Genomic DNA, 18,917 nt, shown 5'->3' with positions numbered 1-18,917 from the left:
AATGACTTTTTTCATCTGTTCCTTTTATGTTATTTGCATAATTTTCTCCTGCAAAGTGAGGGCTGCCAAAAATTAACCATTTGGGGCTTTGGCATTCAGACACATGACCTTTCTCAGAGAATTCAGTCTCTTCAGGGAACTAGTAACTTTGGATGGAGAGATGTGGCAGGTCTGAGAGAGTAGGCAGTGGCAGGTAGAGCAGATGATGGAAAGAGACCTGCAGGTTGGTAATGGCACATGACTACACTTAAAAAGTTGTTTGACATTTTGGATCTGCTCAAACCCTTGCTTGTGTGTGTTGTAGTAAATCAGTACTTCAACAGATCATAGAAGAGGTGATTCAGTTAGGTGTAATTGGTACTCGCCTATGTTTCTCAGGTTAAGAGTGCAATGTGAAGATTTTTACAAATGTGATGCTAATTTAAAATGCTATTTGAAGAACTACACAAGCCATACTCTGTTCTCCATGCCTTGGTTAGAGTGCCTGTGTCTGTAGAAAACTGCCAAATATGCTTATGGAGTATGAATACTTCCTTTTATAAATGCAGAGAGTTGCATTCTGGGGGCTGTAATAAACCTTTAAATTCATTTGAGATAGACAAAGTTTGAAGGATGCAGCAGGCTAGGGGCAAAGACAAGAACAGCTATCTCTTTTATCACATTGCTTTAAATGTTTTTCAGCTTTAAGCTTGTCTTACATTTCAGCACTATCAGTCTATTAATTGTTTCACTGTGCCCGATATCTACCATAAGTGCACATTGGAAAACGGCTGGAGAAAGCACATTTGTTTAAGTCCTATGCTGGCTAACAGGGTAGCTAATCTTGCAAATTATAGTCATAGTTGTAGTGCATCGATTAGGCTGGAAAAGATAAGATTCCCAAGTGGCCTTGGTGCCTTTTTCCAGTTCCCAGGAGACCCACCAACCCTCTGCGTGTTTTGCCTGTGCACAGAAAGTGTTCCCTGCTAATCAGGTCAATGATTATTGCCAAGCTCCAGGGACATGACAGGAGTCTGTCACAGCAGTTAGGGAGCCTCCAAACAGAGCACGCTCACGGAGAGTCTCCCGTGAAGAAAGAAGCATCGCTGAGTCTTTTACTCACTGGGAACCTCTGAGGATTTCAGCTGATCTTTTTCTCCCCTTAGATAGCGAAGAACTCAACATAAACAGGGAAAAGGAGCACAGCATGCAGCTACTCGGAGGGTGTTGATTGCAAAACTTCCATCTCCCCACCCCATTCACGGTTGATTTGACTGATTTCTCACCTTGTTCACAGGGAATATTTCAATTAAGGTAAGTGCTGCCTTATCTGGGTGACTGCATCGCACTGAATTTCTGCATTGAAAGTTCTAACTGACTAAACTGACATTCTGCACTGCAGCAAGTGACTGTTTATGTCAGGAAAGGCTGAGTTTATAAGCAAGTGTCCTGGAATGAAAACGGCATTTGGGGATAATGATATTTCAGGGCAATTTCTTTTGAAATATAATCATTCTGCTTTGCATCAAGAGAAAATAAAAGGAAATGTGAAAAGAGAGTTAATTTATCATTTTACCTCTTTGATAATCTATTTAGAGGACTGTGCAGTGCCAGCGCAACTTGATTTTGATTGAAGTGGTTTGTTGACATCATAAAGTAAAATCTCTGAGTCTGAAAACTTCAAAGTTAAATTAGATGGAGAAAGAATTTGCAAATGATAGTTGAGATTTTGTGCAGCTTTCTACTTTAGCAACATTCCTGAGCTACCTTTCAGATTCAGGATTTAGGATTAAATCCCTGGATAGTTTAATAGTGTCCACTTAGGAATTAAAATTTAAATGTAACAGTATTTGGTGCAAAGTTTAATAAAACTGAACCTAGAAGGCACAACGTACCACTGACATAATTTGTGGTTCTGATACAAGAGAGAGAGATTTTCATGAGACAGATTAATAAAAAAGAAAGTAAAGAAAAATTTACTGCTTTCTAAAATGCTTATTTTTGAAAGAAGAGTATTTCAATAAGGGATTAAGTTTATTTGTTGGTTGAAATCTTGACTTTTAGGTTTTTGATGTTTGAGGTTAATTTTTTGTTATCAAACTATAGTCAATTGAGTTTAAGCTTACATTTTGCAGATAGTTTAGGGAAATTTTCAGGTAATTTAGATAAACTAGTTCACATTATTACTTTTATACCTATTTATTTCATGAGTTTTTTGAAAATACAGAGAGAGATAATGGAAGCAACTTTTTTTCCAAAGTTAGATTTAATTATCTGAACTTTTTCTTTTCCATTTTATTTTGCAGCAAATATGTTCTAATGGTTTTATTACACATTATGGTAAATTTCTATGTAATCAAGAACACTAAAATTTCTCACTATAATTATATATGATCAATTGATTAGCCTTCATGTACAGTCTAAGTACATGAAGGTTAGCAACTACTTAATTTGTTTTTTGTAGAACTTACACTGTAAATTAGTTTTCAAATAATGAAATAAACATTTAAAATATAATCACATTGTTGTAATACTTACACAAATTGAATTTTAGTAGTTAACCTGTGATGTTAAAGCACAATATAAACAGGTAGCTGTTTTTGTGTTTCAAATGGTATCTTAAATGTGCTTTTTAGGGTGAGCACTCATATTTCCTGAAATGTGGATTCCACCTTCCTCCTATGGGTATCTTAAGATGGGACATTTTATAAAGATGTCAGAACACCGTTTATATTAATTGGCTATCATTCTGAAATTCCGTGGAGAGCTTTTCAGGCTGATGTTGATGTTATTGCTTCTTCCACAGGAATAAAATGTTTTCAGCATTCTCATAGGCACAGACTTTTACTTGCTGATTGTCTGTATGTTTTCAACCAGAGACGGAAAACATTATCTCTGTTGCACTGAGATGTCTATCTCCTTTTTTCTGGAGATATGATTTCTCAGCTGATTGAAAGATAACTGAGAGAAGAGTGTGTTGACTACAGTGATGGTCACTAGGTTTTTTGACTTCATTTTTTCTTATAAGCAAACTTGATATTAACCAAAGAGGCAATATTAACCAAACAGGGGCACAATAACAAACACGTGCATTGCTAAAAGTTCTCTGTATAATAGACTATCCCCTGTGCCAATTTAAAAATGGATGGCATCAGGCTCAATGAACTTTTATTAGACGTACTGACCATTGCAGTGTATGACCATCAAACAATGCATTTAATGTGTAATGAAATAATGAGATGAAGGCAATTGCAGTTCTTATTCAAAAGAATATATCTAAAAGAGTTTTATCATTGTTGCAGTTGTAGGTTTTGTCACCTTAATTTGTATTACACAGACAGATAAGGGAATGGAGAAAATCTTGGGTTCAGTTGAGAATTAGTAGCTGTTTATTTTAAGTAGTGCCTGCCTCCTCAATATGACTTCCTATTTTTTTCCCACAAATTATCTACTGGTGACACTTTACTTGCAGATTCTATATTAAATCCCATTCTTTATTTCATGACAATTTATTCCTCTGTAAGATCAGAAAACATCTAATAGAATAATGTCACTTAAAGTAGGCAGTTTCAAAATTTAAAGAAAAAAATCTCTTACAAACTTTATAAAACTTGCCTCGAGATCTATAACCTGCTCCTCAATATCAGATATTTTTAATAAAAATCAGTGGAGAGAGGCAGTATCGAACATACCTTGAATACCTTCTAAATGCCGGACAGTTGGGTTATAAACTTTGTATTTATGGTTATGTAATCATTGAGTCAAAATAATAACATTGATGTTATTTACCCATAGAGGAGGAATGTGTATGTGACTGGGCCCAGGGCATAGATACACATAGTTAGTGGATATATGATTGAAACTCAAATCTGACTGTAGGTAAAGCTCATCCTCTCTATACTACACTTCTTTATTCCCTCATATATGGTGACTCTTTCCAATATTTGACATATTAGAAATATTTGACACAGGAATATTCCAATATTGACTCATGAATATTTTCAGACTATTTTTAAGACTATTATCAGACTACAATCATAAATTCCACAGGCACCAGTGTTTGAAACAAGCATGTACTTTGTTTTTTTAAGTTTTGAAAGAGGTTAGTGCTCAAATCTTTACTTCTAACTGATTCTGATTACTATCGACAGAAAAATCACTCTACGGTAAGGATATGCACTACTGAAATGTAGTACTTGTAATATGTACCTCTTTCCAAGAGAGGCTGACACACTCTCAAGTTAAAGCAAAATAAGAAGTAAAGATATAAATTCAATGCCACTTGTATTGAGATTAAAAGGAAGTTAAGGATAATTCATATTAGTGGCAAAATACATTCAAAATAAAAGATAGAGAAACCAAGAGTTGAAATTGAATTGAGAAAGAAAGAGTTGAAATTGAAAGTGGACAAACAAACAAACAAGAAAAACAGATTTAAATATAGAGGTATCAATCTGCTGTACGGACTTTATATAAACTTTCCTATATGTGCATAGAGATTTGCTGTAGCTAATTATGTTAATTAATATGGTGACAATATTTTCAAACTAAAATTTGATCCAGTCTTATGGCAAGAAGGGAGAGATGTTATAAAATATTAGTGTTGACTTGGCCAATTTAATATGATAAGCTGACATATCCAAGGATATGCTAAGATGGGAACTGGAAGTTAGGTTGCATAGTTATGAATTATGTTCATTTATTGTGCTCAAACATGTTCTCAAATCTGTAAAAAGGTAACAGTGTATCAGATACAGTGAATAACAAATTCAGTGTGATTAGAAATATGATCAAGAAATACATTTGTGTAATTTCCGGCCACCAATCAGCATACTTTTTATTCTGTAGGTTTTTGGGTAAACCGTTAGCTTATCCTAACTGTGCATAACAACACTGGAAAAACAAAATATGTATACCCATTACCTCCTTTACTATTGCTTCTAAAGAACGAACATGGTCTCTACAGAATATTATTGCTGAAGAGCTTGTAGTGGTGACAGTTCACAATGCATAGATGTTCCCACCAAGGAAATAGGACCCTGTATCTAGACCCCACTGGCCACAGTAATCCTGACCAGAGATGAATGTGACAAGGTTTATGGCAGGTATCTCAAGAGCAGCCGATGGACATCATGTGGCCTCACAGGAGAACCATGCCAATAAAGAATGCAATGTGTGAGATGATAAAATCTGCTTTGATAACCTTAAATGCAAAATACCACATAGAGCACCAGCAGTTGATGGGAAGGAGTAGAAGCTGAGAAATAGAAATAGTATTCTATGGACATCATAAATAAGCTGCAGCTATGAGATTAGGAGGAAGGGAGAAAAAGAGGTTAATTGCCTTAGGTCAATTAGAAAAGAAATTTTCTCACCATAATGACTAAGCATAGGAAGAAAGGAGTGCTCCTTTCTGGAGGGTCAATAAGCATGTGTTATCCTGAGTAATATTCCAGACACACCATGCAGTGGTTTGACCTTTTTTCCATTTTTCACATTTTTCTCTGTGGTTTCAATCTCTTGAAGCAATTCAAGCTAAGCCTGTCAGTTTTCCTTACGAACAAAAATCTTATAATTTACTCAACATCTTGCAAATTCATAGTCCTGGTAGACAATGGATGGATCAGTAACTTGTAGTGGCAATAGGAACATGTTTTGGGCTCAACTACCTGGGTTCAAATCCAGCTGAGAGCATTTGCTAGCCCTGTGGCCTTGGTCAAGTCAGTTAAGGTTTCTGAACTTTGTTTTTATGTTCTTTAAAATAGATCTAATCGTAGTACCTACTCCATAGCAATATTATGAAAAATAAAGGAGTCAATTGATATAACATACTTGTAAGTGCTTAGGTTCTCAGAAAATGAGACTTGTTGTTATAAACAGGAAAACCTGTTATTAGTTCCTCAACTTACTTGTCAAGTAGAGAAAATTAGGGACATTCTCTCTCCTTAGCAACAGTGAACACTCGGGTCTTTCCAGAACCTCCTGGAACCACTTCCTGACACTGTGTTTATATTAGTACACACTTTGAATTTTAGGAACACACTTTTTTTTATTGGATTTACACAGATGAATTGATGTTTCTTCAAAGAATGTAATTCAGGAGTCAGTTTAGAAAAACTTTCCTATTTTTGACAGAAGGCAAAAATAGTAATTAAATCTTTTACTGTGATTTTTTCATAAGAATGTTGAAAGGAAGTGAACACGTCTTGAAAAACCAGTCCCGTTTGACCACTGGTAGTCAACAACCTAACTTGGTTTTACAGGGTTAGAAAAATAGCCCACGACCTGTTTTTGTAAATAGAGTTGTATTAGAGTACAGCCAGGGCTATTCATTTTTGTATTGTCAGTGACTGCTTGCATGCTGCAAAGCCAGAGTTGAACAGTTCAACACAAAGAAGTTGTAGAGCCTGCAAAGCTGAAACTATTTGCTATTTTGTCTTTTAGAGAAAGAGTTTGCTGACTCGTGTTTAGAAATGAAATGTTCATCTTGGGTGATTTTTTTTTTTCAGCATAATGAATATTTGGTAGAATATTTTTAAATGTCTTGAAAATAACTATCTAAATGTCTATTTCTAGATAGATTGAGGATTATCATTTCCTCTTACTCACTAACTCATCCACATTTTATTACAGAATTTAAAACCTCTAATTATAAATTTTGGCAAAGTTACCAAATACCATGTATATGTATGTGTGTATATATATATATCTTTAAAAGACAGGGGATCTTCAAAAAGGGATCTACAAAAAACTCATGGAAAATTTCATATTATCTTTCAGTTCCAATTTCCACAAACTTTTTGAAGTTCCCTCATGTGTGTGTGGGTGTGGGGGCAGGGGTGTGTGTGTGTGGAAACAAAAAGTATTCCATTCCACACTTTGTATATTGATGCAAGCAATACACATAATGAAACATATTTTCTGTAGTGGAATTTATTGCTTTACATTCTCCAAGTCACACATTCTTTTACTTTGCTATGTATAGAAATCAATTGCTATGTGACTTAAAGATGTTCTGGGTCTCATTCCTGGAGTATGAATTTGGTAGTTTTAGGAAGGAACCCAGGAACCATAGTTTTGAGACGTATGCAAGTAATTTTGATAAAATTAGAATGTATAAGAATGTGGACTAATCATCAGGATTTTTAAAATTTTACAGGTCACTTTATTATGTCACCAAGGTTTGAGGACTGCTGCTGCAAAGTTGCAACCCCAAATTTAAGTGACATGTACATTATCTTGGGATCATATTCAGTGGTACTGGAGTAGGGCCCAAGATTTTGCATTTCTCACAACCTCCTGGGGATGTTGATGTTCCTAGTCAATAAGAAATGCTGTTCTCACCCTGACCCCTTACCATACTCTGCCCCGTGGTTGGCCACAGGTGGCCAAACCTCTGTTCAAGAACCTAGAACAGGATATGACTTATTGACCTGCTCACCTGTGTCAGAGGTAGAGCAGTCTTCTCAGGAAGCTCTTCCCATTTCAGAAAGGTGATGGGAAATTCTGAGCCAGGTCAGAATTGAAAAATATGTATGTATATATATTTTATTTGTGGTTGATTTTTACTTACACTCTCTGGGCATAGGATAATTGGATGTTTTAGAAAGTAAGAAATTTAGGTAAGTATTGCTAACATTTAGCTCTTTGCAATTAAGAGGGGACATGGTGTTCATTGTTTCTCCAATCCCTCTTCCCAGTAGGTAGAAAGTTTTGGCTTTAGCACCAACCAGGATAACTCCATACCAAAATTCAGAGCTTATGCAAAAATCCAGACTTCTCAGGCAACATCTCAGTTCTCTTCACCCTAGGAATGTAGTCCTAAGGCTGTGTTATTTGTCAGCTCAGTTTTCTTCTTCTCTCCTAAAACTGAATTGCAAAAATATTGATTTTAGCTCTCTTCTATATTTAACCTTTTCTCACTATCTATTCCCAACTGTCTCATTTCTTTGTTACTATTACAATTGACAAACCACATAGGAAAATATATTTCATTAGTATAAACACAAATTTTGGACAATTTATATACTATCATCTTTAAAATTGCAAACCTGCCCACAGAATTCCCTATTAACCTTCCTTATTATTTTCATCTAGAATGTTTAACATCTTACTAACCATACACTTTTTAATTTATTTGATGATTATTTGTCTACCTGCTCCCCATTAGATAATAGAATGTAAGCTCCATGAAAGCAGGGTTTTATGTTTCTTTTATTCAAAGTTGCAGCCCAGTACCTGTGTAGAGTTGATCCTCAGAAAATATTTGTTGAACAAAGAATGAATGGATATTCCAAAGTAGTCAATTAGTTATATAGTCTGTATGTTGGGATTCAGGAATGTACTAAATAATAGGTTTACTTCTGCTTTTTCTTTTTTTTTTTTTGGTAATGTTTTTATAGTCACATTATCAAATGTTGCAAGTAAGATTCAAGCACATTTCCTATTTGCATTCATCCTTTTATTTTATTCAGTAGCTATTATGTGTCAGGCACTATGCTACATGCTAGGGATACATGTTGACTAGACCCAGTTCCTGTGCATAATGTACTAAGCTGGTGGGGAGAGGGGCAGACAAGAGAAAGAGCTGTTACAATGCCCATGGTGTGATTATGGAAGATGTGAATAGAGTGTTGTTAATGCCCAGAGAGTAGTTCCTGACTAAACTTGGAATGGCCATGGAATGCTTCCAAGAAGTCAAGCCTCCTGAGATATAAATTGAAAGATAACTTGAAGTTAGACAGAAACAGAGGGATCGTTAGCTCCTAACAGAAGTCACACTATGTACAAAAGCACTGAGATGCAAAGTGAGAGTTCCTGACACCCTCCAGCCCCAGATTAGTTTGGTATAACATAAAGATGGGGTACTGTGTTCGTAAAAAAGGGCAACTCCATGTACGTCTGTGTAGGGAGTTTGACCTTTAACCCACAAGCAACAGGAACTCATTAAAGCATTTTGAGATGGGAGAGACAGATATATTGGTGTTCTATTCAGACTTTTACATTTTATTTTTGTGACTTCAATAGAAATATTATATATTAAGATATCAGCTATTTTTTTAAAAAGGCACATGAATATTAAAAATAAAACAAAAAATACATGAGTAGAAAATAAGATTTTGGTGGGGCTGAGGGGAGGAGAGTAAGGGTACTCTTAAGATGCTGTGCTAAGGGTCTGTGAAATTTCAGGAGTAAGACTTTGAACAAATAAGAGGCTGAATGAACACGAATTTAGGCAAGCATGGATCCATGGCACTTTCAGGGGCTCTATATTACATGATTGGATGAATTTGGAAAAATGTCAGATATGGGTGGCCACATTTGCTAGTATACACATGGACAAGTGTTCACATTCTCTTGCCTCCTGACTGTGACCCAGGAGAAAATCCCACATTTTTGCCTCTATTTCTGCTGGATAATCAAACTGAAATGAACTATTCAAATTTAATGTCATTAATGTACTTTGGAGGATAAAATTTTGAGATTTTCATTTCAGAAGTAGAATACTAGGTGTTAACTCTCGCAAAAACTCGTGTGTGTGTGTGTGTGTGTGTGTGTGTGCGCGCGCGCGCGCGCGCGCGCGTGTGTGTGCAGTTCATTATTGTTAATTTTAGCTGAAATTAAATAGGTGATGTCACTTCTTCACTGAAGTTTTTTCTTACCATTCTCCTAAAATATCACACCTCCATCTCTTTCTCCTTACCATTTGTCTTGGGTTGAATGTCCCCCCAAAACTTAATCCCCACTGTATCTGTTGAGGGTGAGAAACCCTATGACAGTAATTGCAAAATGGGGCCTTGAAGAGGTGATTAGATTATGAGGACCATGCCATAAGTGAATGGATTAGTAATGGTGTCAGAGGTGTGCCTCCAAGGGCTTTAAAAGGAGACCATATAAGAAGTTACTCTCTCTGCTTTGCCATTTTTCTGCCATGTGAGGTCCCTGGGTCACTGTTGACAACACCAACATCCTCATCAGATGTTTTCCCTGGACTTTGGACTCCCCAACCTTGGGGACTGTAAGACTGTTCATCTCACTTTAACCACTTATAGCCTGTTGAGGGTTTTTCCAACGAGACCATAAGCTCTGTGAAGATAGGAACCTTGCTTTGGTCACTGCCACAGCCTCAGCACCTAGACCAGTGTCTCTCATATGTACCCACTTGTTTAACCAGGAAAAAGAAAGACAGAAGGAAGAAAGGGAGAGAGGAAAAGAAACAGGGAGGAAGGTAAAGAGGGAGAGAGGGATTAATGCGTCTTCCAATGTTGCCCCCAAAACCTTTTCTACCACTTCTCTCTTTCCTTGTTGGGCAGCAGCTACCTTCCTGGCACAGATGGTTGCTACACCTAATGGCGACTGCTTGTTCCCTTCTTTGTTTCACACATGCTCAGGATGTAAGGGGGGAGTGACTATGGTGTCTGGTAAAACCTCACCCCATTTACAGGGCTTAGCATCATTGGTGCAGAGAGCCTTCTGGGCTTGTGGACACTTCATGATCTTTACTATAAGCATAGGCAGGAGCCATGCATGCACGCATGACCTATAGGGTGACTGGCTTGTTAGGTGGAGACCCCCACCAGAATCCCCCGCCCATTTAGCCCATTTATGCATAAATATGTAGGCTTTGAGTTGAATAAACGGAACTGCCTGACAGAACCCCCACCGTGTCTGAGTGCTCCTTTGCAAGCTGGATAGGGGCCGGTGGCTGCACTGACCTATCTCCTGGGCTCTCCTGCCCCGCTCCCTCTCACCGGGAGAAAGAGGCAGGGAGCAATCTTCAGTCTCGTTCCCTTGAGACGAGCGCGGTTTAGCTAGTTGTTGGGGGGGGGGGGGGGGCGGCGCGGGCGCTGACTCCCCTCCACCCTGACATTTCCTATCTCAGTAAATGGCCCTATAACCTAACCAATGTGTCAAGTTAGAAATCCAGCTACCGTCTTTGCCTTATCACTGCTCACACCCCACACATCTATTCCACATCTGGTCCTTTCAATCCTACCTTCTAAATCTCTCTAACATGGGTTTTTATCCTTGCCGCCCCTCCCCCCTCAGTGTATGTCACCTTTATCTGTCACTTGTTTAATGGTCACCTTACTATACTCCTCTCCTCCACAAAATAATGCTATGTACCATCAGAAAACTGATATCCCTGAATACAAATCTGTCGTATCACTTCACGTTAAAGGCTTCCCTTGTAGTTTTCCATCTCTTTTAGGGTATAATTAAAGCCTTCAGCTGGCCTGCATTTCGATGTGAGGCCAGAATGCTGCATCCTCCCTACTTTTGCCTAACCTCAGACAGTCTATGGCCCTGGTCACCGTCATTGGGTTCCTTATCTCTGAGATTTTATGTTTACTCTCAATTAAGTTGGCTTTTTGTCTGGCTAGATCTCTTCATGCTCAGAACTTAAGATGTTACTTCAGCCAAGTAGTTTTTGGCTCTTACCAGTCTAGTTCACGTGTCTCTCCTATCAGTTTCCACATCACACTCTATGTCTTTCCACTTCAATCACAGGACTTGTCACATCACTGCATAATGCCAAACTCCATGCTCTTTGATGGAAGTCTCTATGCCTGTCTCTATACACTACTGTATTCCCAGTGACATGCACTTATGTACACAAATCCTTTGTAAAAAGAACAGTTAATGTTCTTCTTTGAATTACAGAAGAGTCGTTTATTTATAAGGAATCCTTCTTTCTTCTACTTGGGCAATTGAATTCCTGTCATTCTGAAAATATGTTGCTTCTCCATGTCACTCACCTTCATGAAATGTTAAAAACACAAAAAAATAGTAACAATTAGATTTGTTCAAAACACTCTACCATAGCTATAACCACTGAAATCTGTTTTATGTATCTCAAACATCACATCCAACTTATGGACTACATATATATATATATAAACACACACACACACACATATATGTATATATATGTATATATATATGTATATATATTGTCCTTTAATATATGTATATATGTATATATATGTATATATATATGTATATATGTATATATGTGTGTATATATATGTATATATATTGTCCTTTAATGAAATTGTTCACGCACGTTTGGTAAAGTCACCTATTTTCAATCAGCTTCTTTTTGTGTAATAATCGAGTGACATTTCTCATCCATTTGTGATCACTGAACATGCATATTTTGACTTGCAAATCCATTCTCTTCAAAAGTACCGCTTATACCTTCTTATTTCATAACTAGATGATATTCAGTGCAGGAAAACTATACTAATTCTTATTCTTAGATGTTTTTGATCTCCAGAGAAATATAATTGGTAGAACAAACAACAGAAATTGACTGTAGTTGAGAATCAGTAGTCATAAAAGCACATCCTGAATAGATACACTTTGTTCTCTCATGTTCAAGGAAAGATTACACTGTTATATTTAATATTACAATAATTAAACTGTATTTTATTACTTATCCTTTATATGGGGTGAGGTGAAATGCTCTGAAAATCAATATAAAGTAAACAACAGCATTAATTCTGGAAAGTATTTATCTCACAGATACTTAGAAACAATCTTCTTTGGAACTACAATCCTCAAAAGGAAATTGCAATCTTTGCAGAAATACAGTTTAGGTCATCTAGGTTCACGTCTCTGGATTTTTCTAAAAGCCTTCACAAGACACAAATGACATTTCAAGTAGCTTGTCAGAAAAAGAAGTGATTTTTTTTAATGCATATCCACCAAATATAATTTTTTTTATCAGTACCCCAAAGGCAAATATCTCAAAGGCAGAGAGAAAAATAATACAAAGATAAATGTTGTGACTAGTGTCTAAGGAGAAACATAATATAAAGATAATAGAGAACTATCTCTTGTCAGGAAAAAAAGAGTAATCAGGTTCAGTATCCCACAGTTCTACATCAATTCACAAGTATAATTAGACAGCAGGATTTTTTTTTCTTTGCTGGATGCTAATCCATTTTGTTTTAGAAAACATTTTAAACAAAAAGAGCAGGACCAATTATACTCTAATCTGTAGGCATGAGAAGAGGATCCCAGTCCATAGTTATGCAGCAGTGCATGAAAACAGTTAACACAAAAACTTTTAAAGTAACAGAAGCATCACACTGATTCCTTTAAAGAAGTAGAGCTGGTTGTGTGATGATAGTTTATGTGACCCTTGGTCATGAACAACATATCAGTTTATGAAGCTAACAGTCATCTCCCGCCTCACTCCCTTTTGGGACTTTCTTAGTCTAGTTTTAAGAGACTCGTGGGTTATCTAACCCTCATGACTAAGCAGCCACACACTTATCAACATAGACCCTCTTTATTGTCTTTGTTTTTGTCTGTTTGTCTTTTGTAGCAGTGTCCTGCTCAAGAATTTTGCTGATGATGGTTTGAATAGAAGCAGTTGTTCTGTTCCCCAAAGTCGTTCCTTGCATCTTTGGAGAAATCTGACTGGAAAAGCTTTTCCCCATTTTAAGCAGAATTCTGTACCTTAGGTACCATACTTAGAATCATATAAATCAAATGTTAATTATTTGACTACTTTTAGGTGGTTCTGAAAAGTAAGATTACAAATTTATTAACAAATCAATAAGCAATATAAAATTTTTCTTCCATGTGAAAACCCGTTATGTAATCAATATTGTGAAGGCTCTGCATCCTTAATATTCTAGTATTTTATCTACAGTCAGAATCTCGGCTTATGTGCCTCTCCAATGTCTGCTTTTGGACACATTGCAACTTAAGGTTCTTGAAAGACCATTCACTCTCTTTGTGATGACCCAGGCCAAATTCAAAACATAGGGCTTATTTTCCTATCTGCTTGCTTTCCAAAAAATTCAACCTTGCCAGTGTTGGTAAACATTTCAAAATGTTGAGGATTGGTAAGGAGAGTGACTCTACTGGTATATACTCGGTGAAATGTTTCATAGGTCTTGCATTTCCAGTGGAAATTTCAGAATTAACAGCTTTTTTGTGCACATCAAGCCATTAACAATGAAAGTAAAAGATGTCTTCAAAAATCAGCCTTGAGTTTTGCGTGTAAACCACTTGCTGGATAGGACAGAATTGTTGAAGTGATACAGTAATAAAAAGTAGAATTCCGATGGAGTAACTTATCTCAATCTGACAAGAGCATACCAACACATGCAAATAGAGCAGGCTTAACATTCAAGTTGCTACACAGAGTTTTTATTTTTATTTTTATTTTTTATGATTTGCATATTCATTATTACAAATCATAATTTTTCTTTATGCCATTTACCCAACCTATTACTCCCTAAGCAGAAACAGTGTAGTAGGCTTTGAGCATTTTTTGCATTAGTTATGATTACTACATAAAAATAAAAATATTGGAAATGTCATAAATGCCTATTTCAAGCACTTTCCATTAGGTGAATTGTCAGATAATGTAATTGTCATCTATATATCATGTTTATACAAGATATTTATTTGGCGTGTAAGATAGATTTGAAGTACAGTTTTAATCTTGCTAGCAATTACATAAAATGAAAGTATAATTAAAAGCATAAAAACATTACAGCATTATTCACTTAGTTCACATTATGAAAGTTTTTCTTTGAGGATATTGACTGAGAAAGGGTGAAAAAGGGAAGTTTCTGAGGTGTTGAAAGCAGACACCTTGCTGTGGATGGTGATTACATAGAAATATATATATACAACAACAACAACACAAACATAGTATGATTTTATAAATAATTTATAATTTTTTTTGCATGCCCTGTTATGAACTTCATTTTAATTACAAGTAATTTATCTATGGGAGTTTTTCTTTTTAAATAAAATTAAGACTGATTCTATTGTGAAGGAAATATACTTATTTTATTCAGGTATTTCTATCGTAATAAATTTTGTCCCACCAATTTGCAAGTGAAGAGCACCATGCAAAATCTTCTATACCTTTTAAAGTGCTTGCACAGAGATACATAGGAAAAGAAATGAAGCATGTAAGAATTTTCTGCAAGGAGCATACAAATTTATTAATTAGGAAAATCAGTACTTGTTCAGAGACTTTATAAAGTTTAAAGGTAATGATTTTGTGTATGAGGAGATTGTCTCAGGGGAGATTTAGCCAGAAATAAAATTATTGTCCCAAACATTTTAGTGTACAGATGTATTTTAGAAATAAGTAATAATAAGATCACAGTTTTAGGTGAGGATAAGGCAATAAGGATGTTTTACCAATACATAATCTTCATAAAAAGCAATGAAAACTAATTTAGAATAAAAAAGAAGGGTTGCCTAAACAGAATAGAAGTAACTCTGCTGAAAGCTCCTTCTCGTCAAAAGCATCCCCCTGAAATTCTCTAACAAAATCTACTTTGCCAATATTATTTCCACTCTTTATATTAGAATATTGAAGCCCCTTGTATTAGAAATGCAACCAGCAGTTTCTTACTAAATAACATCTTCTCATAATCTATTTTTATCTGATTGGCCAAGGATTGAGAAACCAGGCAGGACTGCTCCACTCCGAACCCCAAGTGTTGGGGAAAAAAAGAAAGTTCTATCACACAAAATAATTAAAGGGAGAGAAAACCCAACAAGGAACTGCAGCTGTGTCCCAAACTCACAGGAACTTGATGCTGAGGGTGACAGGAAAGCAGAGGCAACAGGAGAAAGGAGTCCAGAAAGGCCTCAACGAGTCTGAAGATCTTCAGAAGTTGTTTTAAGCCAGATTTGCATTATGGAGTTAATTCCCATATTTCCTTTACAGATATGCTTTTTCATGGGAATAAGTAAGGACATTTTGAAAGCTGTGTAAATCTTCCACCTACTTGAGGTCACCTCAGTGTAGGCAGTTTCTGACTGCATATGTGGCTTGCATACAAGATGCCACCTGGAATGGAGCATGACAGCTGCAGAGAAAATTCTAATTATCTCTAAATAGGGAATAAAAGTATACACACACTACTCCTATCTGTAATGTAATATGCAGAGGTGTAGCATGTTCTCATTTAAATTCATCTACATCTAAGGTAACATGCGTGGTTACCTGTTTTCTTTTGGTACTAATAGGTTAAAACTGAGAAAATGTGATTGGGTGATTGTGTGTGTGTATATGTACATGTATGAGAGACATGCAGCCCAGGTGAAAAGAGTGAGTATTTTATCCCCAGGCTTTTATTTCCTTATGATGAACCAAATTCAGAAATGACAAAGTAAGGGAGAGAAACTGGCAGAATATGTTCTATTTTGCAGAGGATTGTGGAAGAAAAGTCCTCATAAGGAACAAATCTAGTGAAAATCGAGTGAGAATCAAAAGATTCCTTGCTTGTTTTTGCTTAAAAGGTATAAAATACACATTTTTATATGTCCTCATTGGTTGTTTTGAGAACTGAATGAGATAAAGTATGAGAAAACATCCTTCATAGTGCCTGATGAGTAATAATTTCTAAAAGAAAAAATAATAATTGTTTTTTCTTTGCCTTTTCCAACCTTAACAGGGTCACCAGGTTCTGTGTCCAAGAATGTAAAGTAAAATTTGAAAGCAGTAATGATTTAATGGTTAAAGAAATACCTTTTGGAGTTTAATGCATGGAAATTTCAGTCTGACTCTGTCACTTACTACCTGTGTAACTTTAGACAATTTTCTTTACTTTAAAAAAAAATAATAATTTATCAATATACAATGCAGTTGATTTTCACATCCTTTTACCAATTCCTCTTTTCCTCCTTCCCTCTTCCCCTTCCCCCCAATCAACATCATATCTGTTCACTTGTCTTAACAAGTTCAAGGAATTGTTGTGATCATTGTTACTTTTTTAATGACCTGATTTCCTTCTCTGGTATAATACAGGCAATATTAATGACCTTATAGGTTGTTATATGATGAGTTCCATAATATATGTGTTTAGCAAAATGCCTGGTTTATGGCAATCACACTATTGCTGCGAATGTTATCATTATTGCATTCAGTGAATGGCCCCAGTCTCCATATTCTGTTGGAATTTTCCTTGTGATCTTTCAACCTGTCTTGGGCTCAGAGTTCTCAGGGTCTCTGATCTCAGCTACAACCTCACCCCCAAAGGACTCCAATAATTTCAAGCTGAGAAAGTGTCTGTTTACTTAGAGGATGGAAAACTAACTTTTACTGAGTACCTACAGCAACCCAAATATCTAGGCCTGGGATAATAAAATTGTATACTATTTTCATCAAATGCCACCTTTATGATGGCCCAGGACCCCTGCCTTGATTGCTGTACCGGAGTCCCTTAATGTCTCCCCTGGCTGTTTGTGAAAACTCCCAAGGTGTGTGCTCCTGCTCTTGCAAACAAGATTCTTTTGTTTACCTCCCTGACCTCTTGCTGTCTGCCAGGCGAGACCCCTACTGCTGATGTCTCGAGGGAGATCACAACTCCCCTGGGCAAAACTGTCCCCTGCTCATGGTCCTCATTGCTCACACAATTGTAGCTACAGGGAAATAGTACTATATTTCCTTTGTATGCTTTTTATGACAGCTGGAGCCTGGCATTTTCATTAAGGCCACATAGCATGTGCACACCAAGCTACAAGTTATTTCCATAAGAAGAGAAAAATTCTAGACAGGTAGGCTGCAGAAGGCACAGTGAACTGCAAGGCAACATGTCACCTCTCAAGCTCACAGGCCTGGTACCTGAGTGTTTCGTTTCTGTTAACCCCCACTTACCTCTGGCAAGGGACCAGCTTTCTTTTCTTACCAGGATTGTACTCAAATAGATCTTCTGGAACAGAGGCCAGGATTCATCTCCAATTAGTGTCAGAGACAAAACCCCAGCCTCCATTCCAGGCTATGATCATGTAACCTTCATTTTTATTTCCAGATTCTAGCTCTTGTATGTATATCAACTGTGGGAAAGTCCACTTATTTCAATAAAACTTTATTCCTCACTTGCACCCAGTAAGCTGTTCCTGATAGAAAAATTAAAAGAAAATAGTCCTATATAAACTCAATCTATACTAGCAAATCTTAAATAATGCCTTGTGTAGGCTATCACGACTCCAGTAAATTGTACTGAGCCAAACCAAGCTCTTACTACTGTCTCTTCTGCAGCTGAAGGGTACAGTGGAGTCCCCTGATCCACTCAGCAATCTTCATGTGTCTCTGCTACGATAAAACAACTACATGAATTGTACAATCAAGGATCTCCCCAAGAATGTACCTGTATTAGTCCATTTCTGTTGCTTATAACAAAATACATGGAACTGTGTTATTTATAAAAGAAATAAAATTTATTGTTTACAGTTTCTGAAGCGGGAAGTCCAAAGTCCATCTGGTAGTGGCTACAGTGACCAAGGGGTCTCACATTGCAAGATGAAGGAAGCGGAGAGAAGAGAGAGACTCTCCTCTTCTTTGAAAGCCCTTAGAACCACGCCCCTGACCACCGTTTTTAATCCATTCACTACTGCACAGTCCTACAATCCAATCACCACTTCAAGGCTCCATCTTTCAATTACCGTAATAGGATTTTCCATACTCTAACAATCACATTGGGGGCCAAGTTTCTAATACATAAAGCTTGGGGGGCACAATTCAAGCTACAGTGAGTTTTGGGTGGACATAATTCAATCCACTAGAGTACCTACAATTTGGCTGCTCATACAAATTTGTACACACACACACACACACACACACACACACAATCAAAAGAAAGAATGGCCTGAAAAAAACCTAGTTCTAATCTCTAATAAAAGCAGAACAGTTAGCTTCTTATTCTAATTCGTACTCCTTTAAGAAACAGGTTGACATTTGGCACAAAATGTAAACCTATCCAAAGGTAACTCGTAAATCCATCTGTAATCCTCAGTGGCCTGGAAAGTGACCATCAAACAGAAAGAAAAAATAAATATATGTTCTTGAAAGTAAAAAGAAATGGTAGTTTTATCATCATCTAATATGTACAGCTTCAAAAAACACTAAAATAGAATGTAGTTTTGACCAAGTTACCCCATTGCATTTC

The 18,917-nt window shown here is 36.5% G+C and overlaps 1 protein-coding gene across 1 annotated transcript in view; it reads left to right on the top strand.

Annotated features, from left to right (window-relative positions):
- The first annotated feature begins 1,074 nt into the window (after positions 1 to 1,074).
- CDH12 (cadherin 12) overlaps positions 1,075 to 18,917 on the top strand; it is a 403,563-nt gene continuing 385,720 nt past the window's right edge. Inside the window, exon 1 of the mRNA XM_063085931.1 lies at positions 1,075 to 1,293. The gene's annotated coding sequence lies outside the window, so the exon portion shown is untranslated. The remainder of the gene's footprint in view (positions 1,294 to 18,917) is intronic.

This window comes from Cynocephalus volans, chromosome 2 (assembly GCF_027409185.1).
Source record: "Cynocephalus volans isolate mCynVol1 chromosome 2, mCynVol1.pri, whole genome shotgun sequence".
NCBI lineage: Eukaryota > Metazoa > Chordata > Mammalia > Dermoptera > Cynocephalidae > Cynocephalus > Cynocephalus volans.
This window is presented reverse-complemented; position numbering and strand designations above follow the sequence as displayed.